Source organism: Zonotrichia albicollis, chromosome 16 (assembly GCF_047830755.1).
Source record: "Zonotrichia albicollis isolate bZonAlb1 chromosome 16, bZonAlb1.hap1, whole genome shotgun sequence".
NCBI classification, from domain to species: Eukaryota; Metazoa; Chordata; class Aves; order Passeriformes; family Passerellidae; genus Zonotrichia; species Zonotrichia albicollis.
Window position 1 is genome coordinate 9172132 of NC_133834.1, and position 23199 is coordinate 9195330.

Genomic DNA, 23199 nt, shown 5'->3' on the forward strand with positions numbered 1-23199 from the left:
AGCCTTCTCAAGGCACCACCTGCACACAACTTTGAAATCCCTCCAGGGATGTGAATCTGCCCCTTCCCTGGGCAGCTGTGCCAGGACTTGACAACCCTTTTGGTGAGGCAATTATTCCTGATATCCAATCTAAATCTTCCTTGAGACAACTTGAGGCCATTTCCCCCCTTCTGTTCCTGGGGAGGCCAATCCCCCCCGGCTGCGCCCTCCTCCCATTTAGCTGGGGAGAGTGCGAAGGTCCCTCCTGAGCCTCCTTTTCTGCAGCCTCAGCTCCCTCAGCTGCCCCTGGTGCTCCAGCTCCTCCCCAGCTCTGTTTCTTTCCCTGGACATGACCCAGCACCTCCATGCCCAGTTCTTGTCATGAGGGGCCCAGAACTGGACACAGCAGTGCTGGGACAGGGGGACAGTCACTGCCCTGGTCCTGCTGGCCGTGCTGTTCCTAGGAAAATGTTCAGGTGCCTTCCAAAGAGAGAAGATAGGTTATAGAGAAGTAGAAAATCAAATACAATTTATATAGTTAAGTAACATTCTAGCTACAAATCAAAGCAGGTAACACCTCAGATGTCTGTCATTGGAAATATACCTTGTTCCCACTGGAGTACACAAGCAAGTGTATTTCTTAACTGTAAGCCTAAATAAAAAAATAATGTCCTTTATATTTGAGCTGCTGAGCAGTTTGATGGATCGGCTTTTCAGATCTGAGCTTTAGATACGCACTAATACTTTGTAGCATACAATTTAGCTACTCAGTTTTATCTTGAAGCAGCTCAAATTCTCAGTGGGCTTTTGTCTATTGCAGTGATGGAACACACAGTTCTTTGTGCACCCAAAGTGATACACGTATGGCTTCAAGCAGTTAAAAACATGAGAGCTGTTTTTGCCGTGGTACTTTAATTTCAAACAATGCATTAGATATAATTGTCATTTTTGGAAACCATCTGGTTGATATTTTTCAAAGGTGAAAAAAAAGTGAATTGGTGGATGAGATACATCAGTACCTCTGAGCAGTTGAAAACACAAGGTAATTGGATACTAGAAGAAAGGAAAATAAAAGAAAGCACATGTTCTGACCCATCAAAAAGAAATGGAAAAAGTGAGTGAGGAATTCAAGGTAGGAATACATTAAAAAAATGTTTTAAATTGTACTACATCAAACTGCCACCATATGTTTCATAATGAGATAAAACAAAGTGGGTAATGGATCTGTTACCAAGGCTGTCAAGCCATAGGACCCTTTGGATGTGTCAGTAATTAACAAATAACATCTGCTGTCAACTGCTGTACTTAATCAGCACGGGCAGGGCTCTCCTCCCTGTGTGACCGAGGGTACACTGTGAGTCTGCTTCTCCTCAGGGACTGAAAATGTCTTTGACCACACTGCTGTATGCAGAACTCCTGCTGAGGTGTAATTAATGGGAAATCTGGACATGCAGAAACAGCAGAACACAGCTAGATGGGCACTATCAGTGCAGACTAAGAGCTCCGACTACCTTTGATAATTTTTCTGTCACATAATTCCTGATGGCTTTAATGCCCTACTGTGTTTACACATTGCACCTTCAGAGTGGCTGAGCAGCCTTTGCAGATATGCAGAGACACTAATAACCCTCTACCTCATTTAAAGATGCAGAACAGGTATGATCTTGTTTTTGCTGATAACAGGGACATGAAAATGTGTTAAGGCTTGTTAATTGAGTCCTTGGTTACAGAGAAACTGTCAAATGCAATGCACCAATGCACCTTGGGAACCACCATCAATATATGGGAAATTAAAAGATGCTGAAGGTCTCAAAAGAAGCGAGTTTCAAAACTTCTCTGAGTTGCAGCAGTACTGGAAATCTGCAGGAGTTGATCTATTTATCCCACCCATTTCTGAATTCGTCCTGTCCTGAGAATTCACACAGTTCCTCCAGACCAGAGGGACACTGGATGCACTGAAGCAGCTCCGTGCCCTTTAAGTAGAGCTGGTACAGAGAAATGGGGATTTGCAAAGAAAAGAGCTGACCTTTCATTCATATCCACATGTTCAAGAACAGATTTAAATACAAATCTTAGAATTCTTGTGCCAGAACAACAATTTGAAATAATGAGATTTTCCTTTAATCTTCATCAAGGCTAATTAGACAGATAATATACATTTTATTACATAAATAATGGATATCTAATTAGCTAAGATAACACAAAACTATCTGAAAGAAAGTGCTTAAGTTGGTAAACTTAAGTAAATTTATTTAATCACAACTGGTTGCTGATACAGGTGTTACTGTGCTGATGCAATGTGAGTTTTAAGCGTCCCCTCTGGTCTGACCAGACTGGTCTGGGTTGCACAGAATAATTCAGTTTCTGTGATTATTCCTTTGCTTTCCCATGAATTGTGATAACAAAACATCAACCTTAAATAATAATTGTTTTAACTAAGACAATGCAGTATCAAGACAATCATGGGGCTGGACAGTGTGCACAGTCCATTGAGAGGAGCAGTGTTCCTGTGTCCCTGATTGCCCAACAGGCAGCCATGTCCCTTCTCTGTCCCATAGCAGACAGAGTCAAACACCTCCTTCTTAACTCCCCACTGAGAGTAAGTTAAGGCTGAGAATCCTCACTCCAGTTTCTCTTTGCACAAGGACTGTTCTGATAGCATTTAAAGACCAGAGACCCCTTACGAGTTGCACTTCGGTTGCTCAAAAAGAAGGCATCTAAAATACAAAAACGATTGTTTGACCTGACAATGTAGTTCTATTTAAGAAACAGAAAGTGTGCTGGATAATATATGCAGACACCTCTGTCATGAGGCCTCATGGGGTTTCACACCCAATTATCTGTGACCACCTCTGGTTACCATAGCAATTCTCTCTTAATTAGGAATTGACTCTGCTCATGGCCTATCTGTGCTAAAGCAGGAAATTCAGTTACACACTTGGGCATTTTATTTATTTGTTTATACATTGACTGTAATTTACTGTGTCAAATGACATCTATATTCAGTAGTGCTCTGGATTTTTGACTCAAACATTGATTAGAATTGTAATTCTTCAATGTGTCCTTGACCCACTTTCAGTCTGTGTATGAGGGGCAGGCCACCAGGAGAGAGGGCAGTGACGTTGGACACGTTAACACTTGACATCATATGGTCAGTAAAGGGGAAGCAGCTCTCTGACTGCTGCTCATGAGGAAGGACTCTGTGAAACCTTCCACCTGCATTCAGGCTTGAGTTGGTTTTATAACATTTCCAAAAGGAAGGGCTGCCTGCCCATATAAGAACTATTTGATAATGTGGAAAGTTGTTCATAAGGTGGACAAAAACCACCACAGAGTGTTTTAGTGACAGATGTAAGACATGTATTCCTTCTCTTAGAAAAAAATAAGAGGAATGAGAATACCTTTAAGAAGGCAAGTCTAAAAGTCGGGCATCATACCAATGCTCAGGGCACAAGCTCAGAAGCAGAGAGGATGATCCTAAACACTCCTTCCTGTAATCCTGGGGAGAGCAGAGACTGACAATTCTTGGAGTTCAGACCAAAACTGTAGTGTCAAAAGTCTCTGTGGTTTCTGATGTAAGTATAGAACCTCAAAGTACAAACAAGTCTTTCTAAGACAAACCAAAGCCCCAAACAAAAAGCAACAGCATGGATCAGTTATTTTGAGGGAACAGGGCAAAAATAGAACATGATTCAGAAATGTACTCAGATGGTGCGTTTATAAGACCAATTTAAGAACTTCCTAAGCAGAATAGAATAGAAAAGTGGAAGACAAACTAGAATGAACTCATACATTGCAAAGTCCAGAGGTTGGTTTGGAATGTTTGATCCGCTTGATGCAACATCCAAGGGCTACAGGCTTTCAGGCTTTAATCTGGAGTGCCTGGGCTGCAAGGGGTTTAGGACTGTACTTTGATATGAGAGAAAGAACATGAAACATTCAGCTTAAAACAGAAAGTTACCCTGTCTGCTGTCTTTCACAAAGATCTCTACTGACACAATGACAGAGGCTTTAGCATTTGTGTAAACTCACCAGCCAGGCTGGAGTGCAATGCCACATGGAGAAATTGTCATGTACTGTGTGCTATGAAGCTCACATAAATTCTGTTATATCTTACTAATCTGTTACATGCTGAAGAGCACGAGCAGAAGCAGTTTTACCTTCTGCCATATACTGCACCATGTCTCCAGATTCTCATGTAATACAGTTTTTTGGTTATTGCTCAGAAATGCCACTGTTACATCTGAGCAGGACCAGACAATAAACAGCAGAAGAAATCCAAACCAATTTCAGCTTTGTGGTCATGATGTGGACAGGAGATGTCAGCCAGGTGACAGCTGAGCCCTGTCAACTTTTATTTTTTAATTTAGTGCTTCTCCCAGCTTATTCAAATGCTGGATTCAGAACTAAAATGCAGGGTTTTTTTTCTGAACATGCCTGGCATAGAAAGAAATGGTGTTTTTAATTTAATCTGTCTGAAAACATTTTTTAAATGAGTAATAAATAGTTCTTAAGAAGTACAAGTAAATTAGGCAGTTGGCATGTATCTTTAATTTCCATTTCAGCCTTAATAATTATTCTTGAGTCAGCTGCACAGCATTATTACCATAGGCAAACCCGCCTATTTTAAAATCTAATGTCACAGTGCAATTGATTAAGGTAAAATGAGATTATCCAGCAGTAAAAGCTTCAGTGACTGCTCAGGGGAGCAGTCAGCATGTATACATATACATTTGCCAGCATTCTCAGTATAAACTAAATGACTTGTTATATGGTATCTTTGTTGTGCCTGGATTCTGATTTTCTATGAGTCATCCCTTGATTTACTGAAATAGAATAAGATGAGTAAGAGAGTCAATTTATAGGGAAAAAAGTCCTCAAGCTGCATAAGGTCCAACACAGTTACAGAGGGATTATTCAACTTCTCTGTGCTCTTTATTGGCTCTGAATTTTAGAACTCTCCTGCCATTGGATATCTTCTGCAGGGAGGGGTCTATAAAAAACCTCATGAAGAACCAGGGTCAGTCTTTATTACTGCATAGACCATAAAAGTTTTCTTTCTTATTTACATTTTCTATTGAATTTGGATTCATCTGTAGCTGCAGAATTGCATCACATTTAACACTGTGAAGGCACAAAGCATGTTTATGTGATGAGGAGAATAACAGCAGTTTTCTATTACCACCACATTAAGTTGGGATTGGATTTTGCATTATGAGTTATCATCTTATTTTACATATTGCTAAACAGAATGCAATGCTCCATTTAGATGTAACTGAGCTGGAATGTGAGGGAATTTTAAGCATTTGTAAAAGGACAAGAGGAGGGAGTACATCTGACATGTTGAGATTTTTAGGTTGTCTTCAATATATAGCATCCTACAATTATCATACTGATGTTTTTCACTCAGAGAGGTAAAAAAACCTTTGCAGTATATTTGACTATGCTATCAGGAATAGTTTGAAAAATCTTTAATTGCAGCATTAAGAAAATGAAATAGCAACAGCGTCCTGCAGAGAAGTGTCAAACCTGAGAATTCTGTGGCTGTACAAGGGGCACATACTGACAGTTTTACAAAGTATAGAGCCACACTACAGGGATATGTTCTTAAGGCTGCAGCTTTTCCTCAAGACTCATTCTTTTTAAATTATTTACAATAAAAGGATACTAAAGAAGTTGTCTCCTCAGTATCAGAACTAATGGATTAATGGTAATGCTAAAGTTGTGGTTTTATAGTATTTAGTTCAAGATAAGCTACTGACAAAAGGAATTTTTAAAAGATAACAGTTAACAATTTACCTTTGCTTTGATTTGTAAAGTCTTTGTCTGTTTGTGTTTCAACTGTTCATTGTTATGTAACTGTTCCCATGGCCCATGGAAATCAGGTTCAGGCTGAGGTTAAATGGTATCTTGTTGAAGCAGGGATGTGACCCAGGATGAAGGATTTGGATGCCTCCCTTTGTTTTGCTGCCTTGAAAATCTTCTGCCTCTGCATCCATGGGCGCGTAGGAGGAGGAGAGCAGGTGTGAGGGAAAGGTCAGGGATGCTGTGAAGTCTGTGAGGCTTTCCTTTTACTTTGTATGAGATTTAGATGACTCCTTTGTGCAGATTTATGAAAACATTCCTCAGTGAATGTTAGTGTTGTTTATTTTTAGTGAAGTATAAACCAGGAAAAAAAGGAAAGCCCAGAGCAGGTAGCATGCACAGACCAAATGCCATCCAAATCCAGTGTTGACCCACAGTCAGTGTAATACTCAACTCATAAGAAGACTCCCTCACACATAAACATATTTTCTATATCCATATCAAAGAACTGGATATCTGAAATTGCTAAACTGAAACAATTTGTGCCTCTGTGTGTGTATGCAGTTTTAGTAAATCCAAATTACAAAGTTTGCCAGCGCACTGGAGAACAGAGAACTGCTTCTTTGTGGCTGTACATCTTTTTTTAGATTTTAGTGTAGTAAATGGTTCTGAGTTTGACATTATAACAAAGGATAATCCTATGAACAGTTCAAGTTATTATGTTCTATTAGCTATAAGCAAGGGATAAACTGTGATCATTTTCCCATTAAGGTGGGTTAGTTGAGGCTGTAATGGAGTACACAGGGTTTTAAAATCAATGCCACCATAGATTAACGGTTCCTTCCATTGAGAGGCATTGGAAGGATTCCCAGTACTTGGTTTCTCCAGATATGCCACATTCTGATGACAAATACCCAGGAAACTCAATCCATGGGCTGAGCTCCTTCCCACAGGTAAAGGAAACCAGCCAGAGTTGCTTTGTCTAAAGGTGACTCTGGCTGCTGTGACTCTTGATCTCCAAGTTCTCATTGTTTCCTATTTATCTTCCTGTAGGTTAGAGTTTTACAAGGACATCCAATTAGAGGGGGGAAAAAAAAAAGCAGCTGTGCGATTGGTTTATTCTGATGTTCAAAATGTTTCCCAAAGTTTATTTTCCTATTTCCATGTGTGTTTGTCTATGTCTGGCAAACAGAGGTGCCACCTGATAATTTTGGAACTGGCTACTGTCTAATGCTTTTCTTGCTCTGCTGTCAGGTTTGTACGTACTGTACTCACATTTTCCTCTGTTTCAGCCTGGTGTCACACAGCTTGGAAAGCAATTTGTCTGGGCTGCTGGCTGGCTGAGCAGGGTTACACACAGCGCACACGGTGCTGCTGGCTGGCAGCTGGCAAGTCATCTCAAGGATACCTGTTCTGCAAGGAACCAGAAAAGGTTGTTGTTACTGTGTTGGAACAGAAGGCTGGTAGCAGACAGATGTTTGCATGGTGCTCTCTTGCTTTCCAAGAACTCAAAAATGGACTTCCACCTGTAAAGTGAGTAGGAGAGACACTGCCATGGGCTACAGCTGCACATAGGCAGTTGGGCAGCCACTGTTTTGGAAGGAGGGAAAGGATATTGGGTGGATAAGTCATGGAAAATATGACATAGAGCTTAAAATTTGTGAAATAATGTAATTCCAGCTCCCTCCCTTTGAGGGTATGTTCATTTTGGACTTACATGACAATTTTCCTTCTTACTGTCACAGAAACAGCAAATTTTTATGGATGGTAAGGAGTCCAGTTTTGACCTAATGCATTCTGAAACAGAAGTGAGAGTAACACTCAAACAATGCATGAACATTTAACTGGAAATGGTTAAGTGGGGAAGAGCCACAGTTGTTGCTTAGGTGATGTTCCCCTGTTTGCAGATCAGAGCTCTCATTACAGTCAATTAGTAGAAGGATGGAAATGAAAACAAGCAACTTTCACTATTCTTTTTTGTAAAAAGTTGTGCCTGAGAAAAAGGCATTGACTTCCACTGCTGAAATTTGTGCAAACATATTTCTCCTTCATTAGGTCACTGGTGTAAAGGAATTCCAAGCTATTTCCAAGGAGTTTTTAAGAATCAGTTCATGCTCTGAAGATAAGCACACCTCACTTTGAGTGGGTACATACACTCTCTGCTGTCTGACAGCAGACATGAATGGCATGAAAAAAACTAATTCAGGGAGAAAAGTTGTTTATTCAGCAGTCATACATGGAAGCCACTGGCATAAACAAATGAAAGCGATTTATGTATGTACATAAAGAACATAGTGTGAAATTCCCATTTGTAAAGTGGTATAATGTACTACAGAGGCTTTTTAGTGTGAAAGAAAGGCATCAAGAGCAATTCTGAAACATATAAAGCTGACTGATTGTCTATAATGCTCCTCAAAAAGAGCCATGTGAGAAAACAAGGCATCAATAAAGGGTATTGTAAAATATATTAAAGCAGCACACCAACAGAAAACCTGTTGTGTGTTTAGGCCAGTATTTACAAAAGGACTCATGCTCCAGAATTAATCAAGCAGTAAAACTTCGGAACTTTGTTGTTTCCCACTATTCTTAAAGAAGTAGTTTTTCTAATTTAAGACACATTAAACCCCTTCAAAAATACCTTATTCAGGCAGTGAATTCAGATATTATTCAGATAGTGAGTAATACTCAAAAGCACTCATAAGCAATTGCTCACTGTGTGAAGCAAATAGACTTTCATTCAGCATGAGAAGGGGATGCTTTCCCTCAAGAACTACATAGAGACAAAATCAGGAAGTGCCACCTACCTTTCATCTATTTTTTGTATTCCCTAGGTCACCTTATTGACACAAATAACACAGGACCAGTTCTTGGTGGAGATTTATAATAGTAAGTGTCATTATTTGTCTTTTCAGGATTTGGTGAAAAGCACATATAATGTTTCTGCTTGAGATTCTTGCATTTTCATCTTCATATTAAACATTTAGAGATAAGTTTTCAGCAGGTAAAATAAATGCATTCAACCATTGTGCAAATTCTGTAATATTTAAACTTTTCACAAAATAGAAGTCCCTATTGTAAAAATACAAAATAGATAAATATTAGAAGTAACATGGCTTAAAGCATTTTTAATGTATTATGAAATACAAATCTGATATACATTGCCCAGTATGCAAGATTTTGTAGCTGTATTAAGAACTCTAGCTTTGTGCCAATAAAGCCTCCATCTATAATTCATTTTTAGTAAAGCAACATAATCTGTATATTAATATTTTAATATAGTAAATGCTTGGAGAGACAAAGGAATGAAATTTTGGTAGGCAAAGATGTGGAGACACTACATTTGCTGGCCAGATCTTAGCTCCCCTTGGGGTTCTGATTTTGTGGCCCATTAAGCACATTCTTGGTTTTTACTTTTCCTAAAGAGCACGGCACAAAAACTCAGCCTGAACTTTGAGATAACACTTTTGTGGTTTGTTCCTCTTGAAAATTGTTGAGTCATTTCAGTATGGGCTTATCTGGATCTGTTTTCAGGCAGGAAGAGAGGAACTCATGAGTCAAGTTCACCCAGACCCATGTTAGTGCAGTGCTGCCTGTCCTTCCTCACCCCAAACTGATTTCACTCCACACTGTGTGGAGTGAAAGTTGGTCATAGCTGAAATCTAATCACCTACCAGACACTGAGCCAAGACAAGATGCCAGATTTGATGGCTTTTGTACTGTCAAAAAGACTCCTGCAAGGGTCTGGAAGTAGCAGGAGTAGCCAAAGTAGAGAAGCTACATCCCTGCCATTTATATTTGAGTTACAACTTGAGTGACAAACTCAGAAAATGCCATGGTTGAGAGTCTGAAAAGCAAGCAAGGAATGCACAGGACAAGAGAAGCATGAAATAATTATGGCTGGTCTGCATAAAAACTGAAAAAACTACACTGTAGAATTCAATCAGTCTGTTGTGTAAACCACAAATTGCCTTCAGCAAAAAAAAAAAAAAAAAGGAGTAACTTCCACATTAGGGAGCTTAAGCTATAATTTAGCAAAGTTAAAATTCATGTAATCCTATCATCCTTTATAAAACACTGGAATTAATATTGTTTGAGAAAATAAAATGTTAATCAATATTGCACCTACAAAAATTAATACTGTTCACACAAATAAGATCAGCCAAAGGCAGCATGTACATCTTAATCAGGGAATACAAAAGCAAGAGCTCTGGGGGAACCTGGAGTGGTTGTCTAGGAAACAGCAACAAAAACCCCAGGATATGAATTCTGCTGCTAACAAGCAGTCAAGGTTCATGAAGACAGTACAACTTTTCAAGGGGCAAATTCTGAGAATTAGAATATCTTCTGAGAATTCCCAGATAACATAAAGTTTCAGAAATGTCACATAATTTAGACAAATAGGTGTGATGCAATAGAAAAAATAGCCCTGCAGCATTGTAGATAGCCTGAGCCAGTGGCCACATCTGGCACCCAAATGTTGCATTTTTATGAGTGGTTGGTTGTCCTGAAACCATCTTCACATCCACATGTAAATAAGCACTGATAAGAGTTTGACAGTGACATATTTACTGTAGGTGTTAAATCTGGACATAGTACATGTAAGACAATGTTGAGAGCCAGCACAGAGTATTGTACTTTCCCTGTTGTAACAGGCTGGTGGGATGAGGTACTGGCAAAACATTATTAAAATGTATATATTTGCTTGTTTTTTAATGTCATGCACATCTTCTCATTCTGCAGATCAATCTGGAATGCCAAACAACTGCAACACATCATATCCTTTCATATCAGATGCCCTTGGGTTTTGTTCCAATCAATTATCAGTTTCACTTGTGAAAAGCAAATTGAGAGTTCATAAACAAAAAATGAATCTTCAAATTATGTTACTGTCCTGGATATCTGCAGTGTTCAGGGGTCAGCATTAAAGGATGAACTTTGTAAATTGTCTGGTCTAATAGTAAAAAAAAGCAAAGTGTCTGGGTTTTTTTTCTTCCCCTCCAATTTGCAGCCAGGCAGTATTACAGCAAGTTGAGAAATTTCAAGTGTTATTGATTGCAACATTATTTTCCTGTCATCTTCTTTGACAGATATTTTGGAGCAAGGATATTGGTACCTGAAAAGAGCCTTTTAACTGCAGTTATAGAACAGTTACCTGGGTAATATTACAGCCCCTGAGTGGCCTCCTCTCTGAGCAGCAGGTGTGTGTGTTAAATCCGTGGCACAGGAAGAAAGGCTGATATGATAAGCAGAAAGGCAAGTTTCCCTGACACATTTTGTGTCGACCTCCTAAATTTCACCTCCTCTTGGACACCTGTCAGCCACCTCACCTCACGGAGACAGGGCTGAAACCTGAACAGAAGCGACACGAATCAGTCCAGCGGCCGGGGAGGGCCCACGGTGTGTTCAGTTCCGTTACCAGGCACTCGATGAGCTCGGAGGCGGCGGCACAGGTGGCACAGGTGGCACAGGTGGCATTTGGCTGCAGTGCAGTGACAGAGCACAGACGGATGAGCGCTTCCAGCGCCGCTCCGCAGGGAGCGCAGCCCTCCCTCAGGTGCCTGGAGCAGCCTCGTTTGCCCTTCAGCCGCTCTCTGTGCCAGCTGAAATCCAAGTTTCAGGCTTTGCCACAAGCTTCCCTCCCCGCACAAAGCATCTGCCCCCTTTTGGGCTGCGGAGGGGTTTTCTCCTCCAAAAGGTCACCTCAGCTCCCAGCAGCCGCTGCTGGCTGCCGATCAGGGCTGCTGCGGAAACTTTTCCCTATTCATCAATCTAAAGTTTTCCCATACTCTTTTCCTGCGGGGTGCCCTCCTCCAGCAACCTCCTGTAAATTAAAACCGGGATGATTTTCCCGGCTCACCGTGCCGCAGTTAACAGTGAAGGGCAGCGGCTGTCCCGGGCCACCCCCCGCCTCAGCCGCCACAGCGCGAGCTGAGGGAGCCGGCGGCCTCCGCAGGGCTGGAACTGCGGCGTCTGCTGTGCCAGCACCTCCAGAAAACATGGTTTAGAGCAGATCCCCAGGCTCCCTCCTCGCAGCGCCTCACAGGCGTCGTGGGAGTGTGCTCGCCTTTCCCTCAAACCGGCTGGGTGCCGTGCCCGGGTTTCTCTCACAGGAGGCCCGGCCTTGTCCCGAGGTGCCCGGGTTTGTCCCGAGGTGCCCGGGTTTCCCTCAGGAAGGTGTTCCCAGCCCCGGTGGCGGCCGGCTGGGTGCGGACCCCCGGGGGGAATCGCCTGGGCAATTTCTAGAACCGTCTGAGGACCCTGCCCTGCCCTGCCCTGCGGGCCCTTCCCTTCCCTGCCCGCCTCCCCTGCCCTCCCCCGGCATGGAGAACTTTAACAGGAATAATATGTTAAAACAGAGCTTTTAGCCCTAACGTTTGTGTTGCCCGCGGTGACCCGCCAAGGTTCCGGAGCTCTGCGGGGAGAAGGCGCTGTGGGAAGCCCGGAGCCGCCGTGTCCCCGGCGTGCCGCGGCTGGCCGGGGTGGCTGCCGGCTGAGCAGAAAGGCAGCAGATGTTTAATGTCTGTCTGTGAAATGCGAAATGCCACCAGGCTCTTCACTGCTCAGCCCTTTACGCTATTTCCCTTATGGCTGCCTCGCTTCTTTTGTTCTTCCTTGGCAAGCTAAACGAGGAAGGAACTCGTGAATTAATAGAGGAGGAGGTGTCAAAATTTAAATGATTTTTTTCTTGCTACTATTTACTCAATTTGCAACACTTGTCACTGAGGGAAGTAATATAGTTACTCATAAAAGAGAAATCCGGAGGCTTTTAATGTGAGAGTTGGTAAGGCAGGAGCTTCTGGAGGAAACCTGCCTTTTCTCCCTGCTCAGGAAGGTCAATAGTAGCCCTTTGTCCCAAGGGTGTGAGTCCTCTGCTCTCACCATTAATGTCATTAGCTCATTTGGCAAACGGTTCACTTCTTTTTACAAAATATATAGCAAAAATACTTTAATTAACTTCATAATTGGTTTTTGAAACTTAAAATCACAACTCATTCATAAACAGGTATTTGTGCTATAGATGAAAAACCTCAAAAAGCTTGGAGACCAGAAAACATTTATCTCTTCAAAATTAAACTCGAAACCTTTGTCCTTTCTCTGTTCAGTCCATGTTATAGACTCGATGATCTTTTGTCTTTGTGTATATTCATTTTTCCCTTGGTATTTTACTTCAGCAGCACTCACCAGGCAAATTAATCTAAAATGAAGTTCACAACAATGTATCTGAAGTTTCCAGGCCCCAGAAGAACTTGATTTGTGTAATGGGACAGGACTTAATTCAGTTGTAATTTTAATACAAGTTTAAGTAGCAGCTCTTCATAATTCTTTAGCCAATTATATCTAACTGCTCACAGATTATGTATTGTATGTGATTTCAGTTAATTGTATAGCACCCCGTCAAATTGGTAAATACAATTGTCCTCAGCTTTTGATAGACTACAGAAGGAGACACAGATATCAGTAACTTTCCTGAAATGACAGATGGGACTGCAGCAAGTCTGGCCATTATGTTTCAGTTGCACTAATATGTTATGGATCAGAATTACAAAATAAGCCTATTAACACTGTCAGAAAGAGAAAGTCATTGGCAGAGCAAGGAAAAGAATTTATGAATACCATTTCCTAATCCTTCAGTCTAAACACTAAACCTTGTTGTCATTAAGAATTCAAAAACAGAGAATATTGTTATTCCCAAACTGTGATCGTGCATTTTTATTCAAGGTTTACCTCAGGTATTGTAATATGTTATGGAAGATGTTGACAAAGTGGAATTTCTTAAAGGAATGACAAGCTGTCATGCAAAGGCTGCTGTATTTGCAGTGTCTGTGACTCAGTGGACTGATGATACTGTCACTTCTTGGAAATTCTGAGCGGAAGAGGCTACAAATAAACCAAGTCTCTGGCTTGCCAGTCATATGCAAGGAATAGCTATCTGATGAAGGGAAATTATATAACTACATAAGGACAGCATTTTTTATACGGCCCTGGAAGCAGCCCCTGTTGTTCTCTTTACAGGGCAAGTGAAATGTGCATCAGATACAGGTGAGGGCATGTTTAGTCTGTACATTTCTACAGGAGAAACCTGATCCTGCCCATCTTTCATTGTGAAGAGTTTTGGATAACTGCTTTTGAAAAAAGGACATGTATGAAGTAAATGAAAAATAACGTCTGGATCATGAGGAGTTACTTCATTAGTTCTCGAAACATGGAACAGAAATTAGTTCTTAAAACATGGAGCAGAAATCTCCAGCAGCTGCAGCAAAGTGGTCTAGAAAGTCTTTCACAGCTTGATCTGCAGCATAATGGCTGTGGAGCAAGAAATTCCCATGTGGTTCATGTTCATGGTGTTTGTTATTACTGGTGATTTAAAAAATTACAGACAAACAAAAAATAATCCTCGAGTCTTATGCTAATTAGTGTATGGCACACTGCAAACCACCAGGATAACAAAGGCTGATTTGATTAAGAAAAAATTGTGATAAACATAGAAAAATCAGATAGTATGATAACCCTCACAAACCCCTAAATATTGCATTAAAAAAAATAAATTGAGTCCAGTATTGGTCTCTGCTGCTTTTAGAGGTGGGAGGATAATTCATTACGATTCAAGGAGCAGAGGCAGTCACAGGCCATGTTTTCTCCTGGAGTATTGATGTATTTGTACACATTGGTTGGGAGTGTTTTGGATCATTATAGCTGTGCCTCTTGTGAAGTGTAGGTGTTTGCATTCCTGACTCGCACAGAGCTGCGAGGGCTTGGAAAAAACAGTCTCTGAGCTGGTGTTGAATGTGTGTGTGGGGCTTTCTTTAACAGAACCAGAAATCTTTGCCAAGCTCTCGGGTAATGAATGAACTTGCTGAAAGCAGAGGATGTAAAGGTTAAATGGAAGAAGGAAGGTAGATCAGGGTGTGTTTCTTGAAGGTGAACTGTAGAGGAGTTCAGGGATTCAAGCATTAATCATTGGGCTCTGTGCATGTTTATCATAGGCAATTATTGGGTACATCACTGCTGCCTTTGAAGTGCTGTCTTCTCTCCTCCTTCACAATAAGCCAGGACTGGATGCCAGTTTTGTTCTCCTGTGTGAAAAGAAAGTTTGTGCCTTTCCTATGAAGATCATGAAAAGGGTAATTTTCCCCTCTGGCTTTCCTTCTGTACCACTAAAGTAGAGATGCTGGATGACTCCTCTAGAAGACACAGCTCCACCTCTTATTTCCATACTTTCTATACATAGCAAATCTACTTTCCTGTTTCTCTGGGAGATTGGGGAGATTTCTTTAGTGTTTGAAAATGAAGCATCGTTTTCTTTTCCACATAAGAGCACCCAACCTGATCTTCTGGCTACATTAGGAAAGAAGAAGTGCTACAAAACACTCAGGCATGGCATAACAGCCTCTTGATGGATGTTTCCCATGTCAACATCGCTATTTGAGATCATTGCCTTAACCCAAGGTTTGCACAATTTCCTACTTTCAGAGTGACTTGTTAGATCAACTCTAAAGTCACTTGGTATGAATTCTAAAATGATAGGGCATGAACAGAAGCAGACCTGCTGTCCCTTGTCTTTAATATCAGAAAAAACTGTGTAAGTAGGCCATGGAGAACAGGAATTGTAATGAGATTTGGTGAGTTTTCCAGTTTCTTCAGCTTTTACATTTATTGAGGTGATTCTTACTGAATGTCTCTACGTTATCATCCTTTTGTAGGGTTTATCTTCCATGTGTTTGGAGTCATGTGGGCGGTTTTCACAAATAGTCTGGTGTTACCTTTGGACACCACATTTCTTAGACTTTTCATTCTTGCTGTGGTTACTTGGTCACTTTGATCTCTTCTTACACTGACAATATTTTCAAGTAGATCTGGAATAACTAATGCTGGTGATTTAAATCTGACACTGTTGGTAATGGACACTTTGTTTAGATATATGATTTAATAATAAAGCTGCAGAACAGAATAATTCACCTATTATTTCTTTTAAAAGAAGCTCTGGTCTTTGTAGGGTTTTTGCAAACCATGTGTACACACTTCCAAATATTAGGTTTTCTAAAGTGTGAGCTGTACAGGGTAGCAGGCTTGCCATTAGCTCTGTTTTCTTGTTTTTCAACAGTAAATAGCAAATTAACTATTAAACTGGAAATGGCAAACAAAAATTCCAAAGGGAGAATATGTGATGCAGACCCTGGCTTCTAGGGAGGCAAAAGGGAAAGGAAATAAAATATCCAGATTTCCCAGATTCTTATTTAATCCCCTGCTTGTCCATATCAATGTATTGTAGAATGTAAATCTATTACCTCATATTCCTTTGCCTTTCCAGCTTCCTTGCTTTTTATACCATTTACTGTTTCAAATTTAGACTAAGCTTAGTGACTTCTCCAATCTTTTATTTCAGGTTTGCATATAAGCAGTAAATATACAGCCCCAAAAGGAATGCAAATATTACATCTATGTCATAATTAGCATTAAGACATTTAAGAAAAATGGAAAAGGGATTTATGGTTTTGCTATATGAAAAAGCTATTTATCATTATAGATCTTCATTGAAAGCTGTTGCCATCTGAGCGATGGTTTTGGAGATTGCTTACTAGGGATGAATACAAATACACCTGCTTTTGTCATAAGCTTTCCTTATGACAACAGTGAATTGTCCTGCTCTGTCCTTTAGTCTGCTAATATATCAAATTGGATTTGCTTATTCATCTGTGTGGCAGTTACACTGTCAAGTGTTTCCATCCATTTCACAGAGCCATTAGTAATAACAAAGTGTTGATATGTTTAATACTACAAGACAGAGTATCTCACAGTTCCTGTTCTCAGGATGCTGTAGGGTCTGGGAGACTCTTGAGGAGTTCTTAACATTATTTTCATATTCTTTGAATGTTTTGAAAGATTATATAAGTCTTACTTGGGTATTACTTTTTTTTTTTTTTAAATCTTATCCTCAAGAAACTTAATATTTTCTTGCAGACCTATTTGAAGATGAAGTAATAAAAATTAGGTATCTACCTCAAGGAATTTCCTTTCAGTTAATAAAAAACTTATAAGAATTGCCTTTTGATAGGCTGTTCCCCAGTGCTTGCTGGCTTACAGAACTCTGAGTAGGTCTGGTCATCCTATGAGGATTGTCTTAGACTTTCCGAGCTGCTTACTGCCTGGGATGGACCTTTCAGACTTTGCATCTTGTAACATTTTTGTGGTGAAAGGGTACTGGGAGAATATTCCTGAAAAATACATTTCTTTTATGCAACTTCAGTACATGCTCAGTGGTGAGTGTGCTAAATGAATTTGGTTGCTTGGATCCACCACCTGGGAATAATGAAACCCTGCAGTGCGGAAGAGAGGCAATAAAACTCCGCTGTTTGTCACTCTGTCCATTCCTTGGGAGTTCTGGTGTTGATCATAACACCAATAACAGTAAAAATGCACAGAGAATCTTGTTGGGTGACTGCACAGCAGCATCCCCGTGGTCTTTGTTTTCTGTTTGTGCCTCTGAAATCTCTTTTCTCATGGCATCGTGTTGGGTTTTGAATGTGAGACTCTTAAGCTGTGCCATCCCTGTGTTTATCTCAAGCATCTGCATGCAGTCCCCTGCTGCTAAGTGAATTCTTATGGGGGAAATGGCTCCACTGTTTTGTTGAATTCCAACTGTTGAATTTTTCTGGAAAGCATCATTGATATGTGGCAGGGTTTGCCTGTAGCACTACACGAGCTCTGCCTGGGTGAGAGGGTAGGGAGAGAAGCATTCCTTTGGGATCTTTGTGTTACCTGCAGGCTTCCTGTTGACCTTTTTCTCCTTTGGGGTGGAAAGGGACCACCTGCATCTGTTCTGCTGTTGACACATCTTGGCTGCTGCAGATGTGTCAGGAGCTGGCCTAGGAGCACACGTGGGAAAGGCGACAGTCTCGTTCCCAATCTTTGTGCAGACTGCTTTGCCATTTGATGAACATCCAGCCAGTCACTCTTGATAAGTATTGCTATAAGTGACCTAGAACTTTGTGTTTTTTCATTTCTTTTCCTTTTATAATCAGGCAGGCAGAAACATATGCTTTGATCAGTCATCTTTCTATTTTCTTATTCCTTTACCCGCAGGTACCAGCTTTTATCATTTCCCACAGCTCTGTGCATACAAACACCATAAACAAGTGGTAAAGTGTCTGAGTCATCAGATATAGTTCCTCAGGGAGCCTTACAGAAGAGAAGCAGATCCTGATTTTTGCTGCTGTTGCTGTGCTTATGTTAAGAGTCCCATGACACTGGCCTGGTACTCATTTATAAGGAGAAAAATTCATAACCAGATGAAGAAATCAGGAAAATCAGAATATTTGTAATCTTCTGGTGGGTCTTATGTGCCTGCTAAACAGCAGATACATATATAGCAGTAACTCTTTTCCAGTGGGTTTTAAAGCAAAAGTGGGAAATAATTGATGTCATTAACAATGACTAAATTTGCATATTTATTATATTATGCCAATGAAGAGCAGGACTGTGAATAAACTAATGTTATAACTGGCAAGGGATGTTTTTTGGCTGGTGTGTTATGTGGAATCTTATTACTTTGACAATTGCTGATTTGATGCCTTCCCAAATGCTGCTTTTTCAAATAGCTTCTTCCAGGGAAGCCTCCTCAAAAAAATCCCTCCAGATTTGATAGCTTCTGCCACAACACAAATTATGTTTTTGCCTCCATTTCTAAACAGGGTTCTTCGTATTTGAGAAAGTATCTGAAGTCATACATGGATGAAATATGGAAACATTCAATAGGTTCATAAAATTCATATAGATCATCCTTCCAATCTACTTCCTAAGACAGCCTTGCAAACTTGTAATGCACATGTATTCCAGATATTGTTTGTTATTTCTATTGTCAAAAGAGAACTATTGAGGAGAGAAAAATGAAGCCAGCATTAACCCAACAGAATCTTAAAAAGGTACTTTCCATCTCCAGAAAGCATGGAGACAGATAAAGCACATTGATAAGCACACTGGTGCAGATGAAATCAGATTTAATATCAATATCATATGGTCATCAGGATCTGGTGTGCTGTAAATTATTGAACATAATCTTGACAGTTGCTCCCTGCAGCTCATGGTCTTAAGGTGATAAGAGCCTTTGGACAGAAGTGCTTGGCTTATAATAATTCTGTAATGGTGCTGGATGTGCACTGCCTGTGGCAAGGGCACTGATTTAAAAAGAAATCTGGTGAAATCAAGGACATAGCAATGAGGAAAGAGTAATTAATATATCATTACTGAGATTTTTCTGATGTGAGCTGAAATTTACATGAGGCAAATGGAACAAGAACTGAGAGATTTGCTACAGATTTCAAGAACTGCCAATACTGGGAGAGGCCTGCCAAAGGGTAAGGATGCTTCAGTCACCCATTTGCATGAACTGATATTCAAAGGTCAGCACTAATGTGACATCTCCCTGTTTTCAGACTGTTGTCTTGTCCATGTGGTGTGGACTAAAATTCAGGCTGTTGTTAGGGAGTTTTAGTGGTACTTACCCTACATGTGACTTTGTAGATTACATGAAGTAAACAAGCAAATAAATAAGAAAAAACCCCAGACTTTTTTTATTTATCTCATTGCATGTATATTTTTTGTTTCTGTAAAATTTATTAGAGAAGAAAGGAAGTCAGAATTTTTTAAGGTTTGCTTAAGGTGTACTCTCAGTGGAGTGTGGTTCTAGCTGTAGGAAGTTAATAGATATAAATTACTTTTTCCCTTGTCTTGACAAAAAGAATTGGCAGACAAATTTTGTATGTCTACAATATAAATCTCCTAGAAGACGAAATACAAAAGCACATCTCTTTTTTAATGCATGGATTCATGCACTCTAAAAGTTTAAAAACAAGGATATTCAAAAGCTGTGATCAGTAGATCAGATTGACATTCTCTTTGAACAAGTAAGAAAGACAGGTTTTAATGATATGAATAAAAATAACTTTCTAACAACTAGATTCTTACAAAATAACCTTGTCCTCATTTGCTACAAAGGACTTCAATCTCTGTTTCAAGAGGAATGGAATTTTTGGAGTAAAATTCCAGGTAGTTGTAGATGTTGGGACATCTGTTGTGTGACATTATGTTCCAGTTTGCCAACTTAAAGACCAGCAAAAAATTGTCTGCAAAACAGCATGGCTACCCAGAGTGTGAAGCCAGGTCACTGAACTTCTGATATCATTGTATTTTCTTTAATAAAAATGGAACAGTAAGTGGAACTGCGATTAGAGGGTGCCAAAGTAAGATTTATTTATTTTTCATTTATTTTCCATAAATATTTTATGCTCATTGTCAAGGGAAGAAGAGGTTATGTGTTTATTTTAGCTTAAGTGCATGCTCTGAGCAGGGTCTGGGTAGATGACATCCAGAGGTCCCTTTCAAAATAAAATTTTCTCCGATACATTAATAATTGTCTGTATGTACAACAAGTGTACCTGCATGCATGAAACAAAGTGAAAATAATTTTTTTCATCTTTACAGACAAAAATATGCACAAGTAGGGATATTGCAGCAATGTTTTGCTGCCTCCAGAATAGTTCTGCACTTGCACACCAATGTAGGAGAGCTCTTTACTGTGGCAGAGCAGTCATGGAGGCCTGGAGAGGCCACGCTCCCTGATCCAGCTCCCCACACCTCTGGGAAGTTGTGCTGAATTCCATCCCTTGGTTCATTTACCTTCTCAGGGCATTCCCAGGCCATCAGCTGTCTAACAAAGCACATTATTGACACATCTACTTTATTACTCCTTGACCATGAAAGACAGTCCTGGACACTTCTGCTCAGCTTGCTGATGGGCTTTGCTAAACCCTTCCCTTGGGAGTTGATATCCATTACAACCCTTGCTTACAGAAGGACTTGGCACAGAGTATGTGAGGCTGGAATCAGTTTTGGGATCACTTATCCTGGACTGGAGAGTGCATCTTGGAGCCCAAAAGTCTTAGGATTTCTTTTTGTTTCTATTGAAATTCAGTGAAATGAAGTGGCTCTACTTATTTGAGACTTGCAGACATATGAATATGTTACCCAACAGCAATGTGAACCTGCTGCCATGTGACATAGTTCTAGAGGTAGTATATGAATATGAAATAATTTCAATGATCTAAAGTTTCTTCTTTTTCCCAGCATGTCAAGAAATAGAAGTATTACATGTGCTTAGAGCTCTAATGTGATTATGTCTCCACAGGATACCAGGATTTAATGTGTTGCACAGAAACTCTGATATATAGTATTATGCTCTTGCTTACTGTATTTGCAATCACTGTTGGGTTGAAAGCTTGATCTGACTATAAACATAACATATATTTAATTTTTATTTAAAAAAGAGAAAAGTGTTCATTGATCATCATGGAAGAGGTATCACAGTCAATGCACATTGTAGAAGCATAATTAGTCAGATGATGATCTGGCATGTGCAGGAAGAATCTAACAAATTTATCAATCAGTGTGTCTGAAGCAAGTTAATTTGGCTGCCTTAATCTATGTTCCATATAATCATTATGACAAAGAGAGTAACCCAGTTTAATTTTAATGTTCAAAAAGCCAAGGGAAATTGTCATTAGTTGAAATTAAGAATAGTTCAAATCAGTGAGATAATATCAAAACAGAGCCCTGAAATATTATTCTAGCCTCATTTTTCCAGAGTCCAAAGTAGTAAAAATTCCCAATAATTCTGTAATTTAGTTATGATCATAAGCACTCTTTAAGTTGGATTAGAAGTGGAGTTCCAGATTAATGCGTCTTATTGCACCCCTTAGGCTGCTTTTTTTCAATATTCAGTTCTGATAGCTCTATATGCTGACAGCTCTTGTATGTACAAAGGAGAAAGCTATTTGGAGGGCAATGGTTAGGCTCATCCTAATGGATGGTTGTCAAAGTTACTTTTCCCCGAGTTCTTGGCCTTTAATTCTCAGTGAACTCAGTGATACCACAGGTCAGTCTCTATTCAGATGAAAACCTCAGTGTCTAAACATGGGGATTTGAAAGCAGAAATATATAAATATTTTTGAAATATTTAAATCTCCCAGCCAGCATTTGCTTTCAGAAGTGTCACCTTTCATATGCAGATCTGTTTTCTTCTCTCCTTGCAAAGTGCAAATAACCCAATCTTAAATAACTGCAGATACTACATTGTAGAACTTAAGTAACCGTAATCAGCAGACAAAATAACTTGCAATTACTCACTTTGATTCTGTTCCTTTACTCCACAGCACAAGGTGGTTACTGCAGTTTCTGACCATCTTAAAGACAGGATTCTGAGCCTGTGTTCTCCTGCTCCTTTCAGCGGAGCACTGAGGCTGCTGGAGCTTTCCAAGCCTGGCTCAGGCTGGCAGCTGTGTCAGGATGTGCAGTCCTGTGCTCAGTCCTCCATGGTCCATCACATCCTCATTGATTGCCAGGACCTTTCCCTGCTTTGACTGAAAAACTGAAATGGGATGGAATCACAGAGACTAGGAAGGATGGCTGGTGCTTAGTTGACTTTGAAAACCTGGTCTGTTATTGACTGGGGCAGAATTAAGAAAATCAAGCATTTTTCGATGAAATGTAAAAAAATAATTGTAAAAATACCTGGCAAATCTCCTTCTTCCTAAGGCAGGCAACCCTCTTCTGCCACTGGTCACCCCCAAATCTGCTACTAGGTAACTGATGTAGAGGACTAAAAGTGAGGGTACTCTGTTTGTGTGTTTGAGAAATACTACAACAGACACAGAACTTGAAAAACATTTACTGTAAATCTTCTGGACCACCAAATGGTTTTGCTGTCCTTTCTGAAATCACACATACACACTGTCCTCCAGAGGTGCTGCCCTATTTTCTCTCTTCAGCCCTCAGATGGATGGAATTTGGGGAGATTGAGAGTACATTTGCTATTGGCACAGAAATAAATGTCAGGCTACAAATTCTTCCATTCTATTTAAGAAAAACTATTTTTCACCACAATGGTAGAAAAGCTTATGCAATTCTTCTTGTATGACTGAGATGTACTCTGTAACATAGAAATGTTAATGCTTCCTGCTGCTTTTAAAATCTGTGCCTCATTTTGACTGAGAGTTTCAGTCTTTTGAACAAATGCTTCATTTTTTTTTTTTTCTAACTCACTCAATCACCCAGATTTCTTTAGTTGTATTATACCACCTGGAATGGAAAGAAAAGGAAACGTTGACTGAAAAGTGCTGTCTGCCAGAGGTGAATTATCAGACCAACATTTCTTGAGACAAATGTTGGAAAGAGTTTCATAAAGATTTTTGCAATTTGTAGCTCATTGACAAGTGTAATCAATAATGGTGTGAAGGCTTTCAGCTGGGCCTGTCTGCAAAGATCATGGCAGCTGAACAAGTTGTCCCTGGAGTGTGTTGGCCTGCATGGCAATGTTGAAGAGGCTGGCTGTGTGTTAAAGCACTCTGGTATGATTAAGAAAAT

At 40.0% G+C, this 23199-nt stretch overlaps 1 long non-coding RNA gene across 1 annotated transcript; it reads right to left on the reverse strand.

Annotated features, from left to right (window-relative positions):
• Window positions 1-289: 289 nt before the first annotated feature.
• LOC141731046 (uncharacterized) lies at window positions 290-12687 on the reverse strand. The gene is made up of 3 exons (XR_012582949.1): window positions 12157-12687; window positions 10937-11133; window positions 290-7197 (listed from the first exon to the last, which is right to left on the reverse strand). It is a non-coding gene; the product is annotated as an uncharacterized LOC141731046 (long non-coding RNA).
• Between the last annotated feature and the right edge of the window lie 10512 nt (window positions 12688-23199).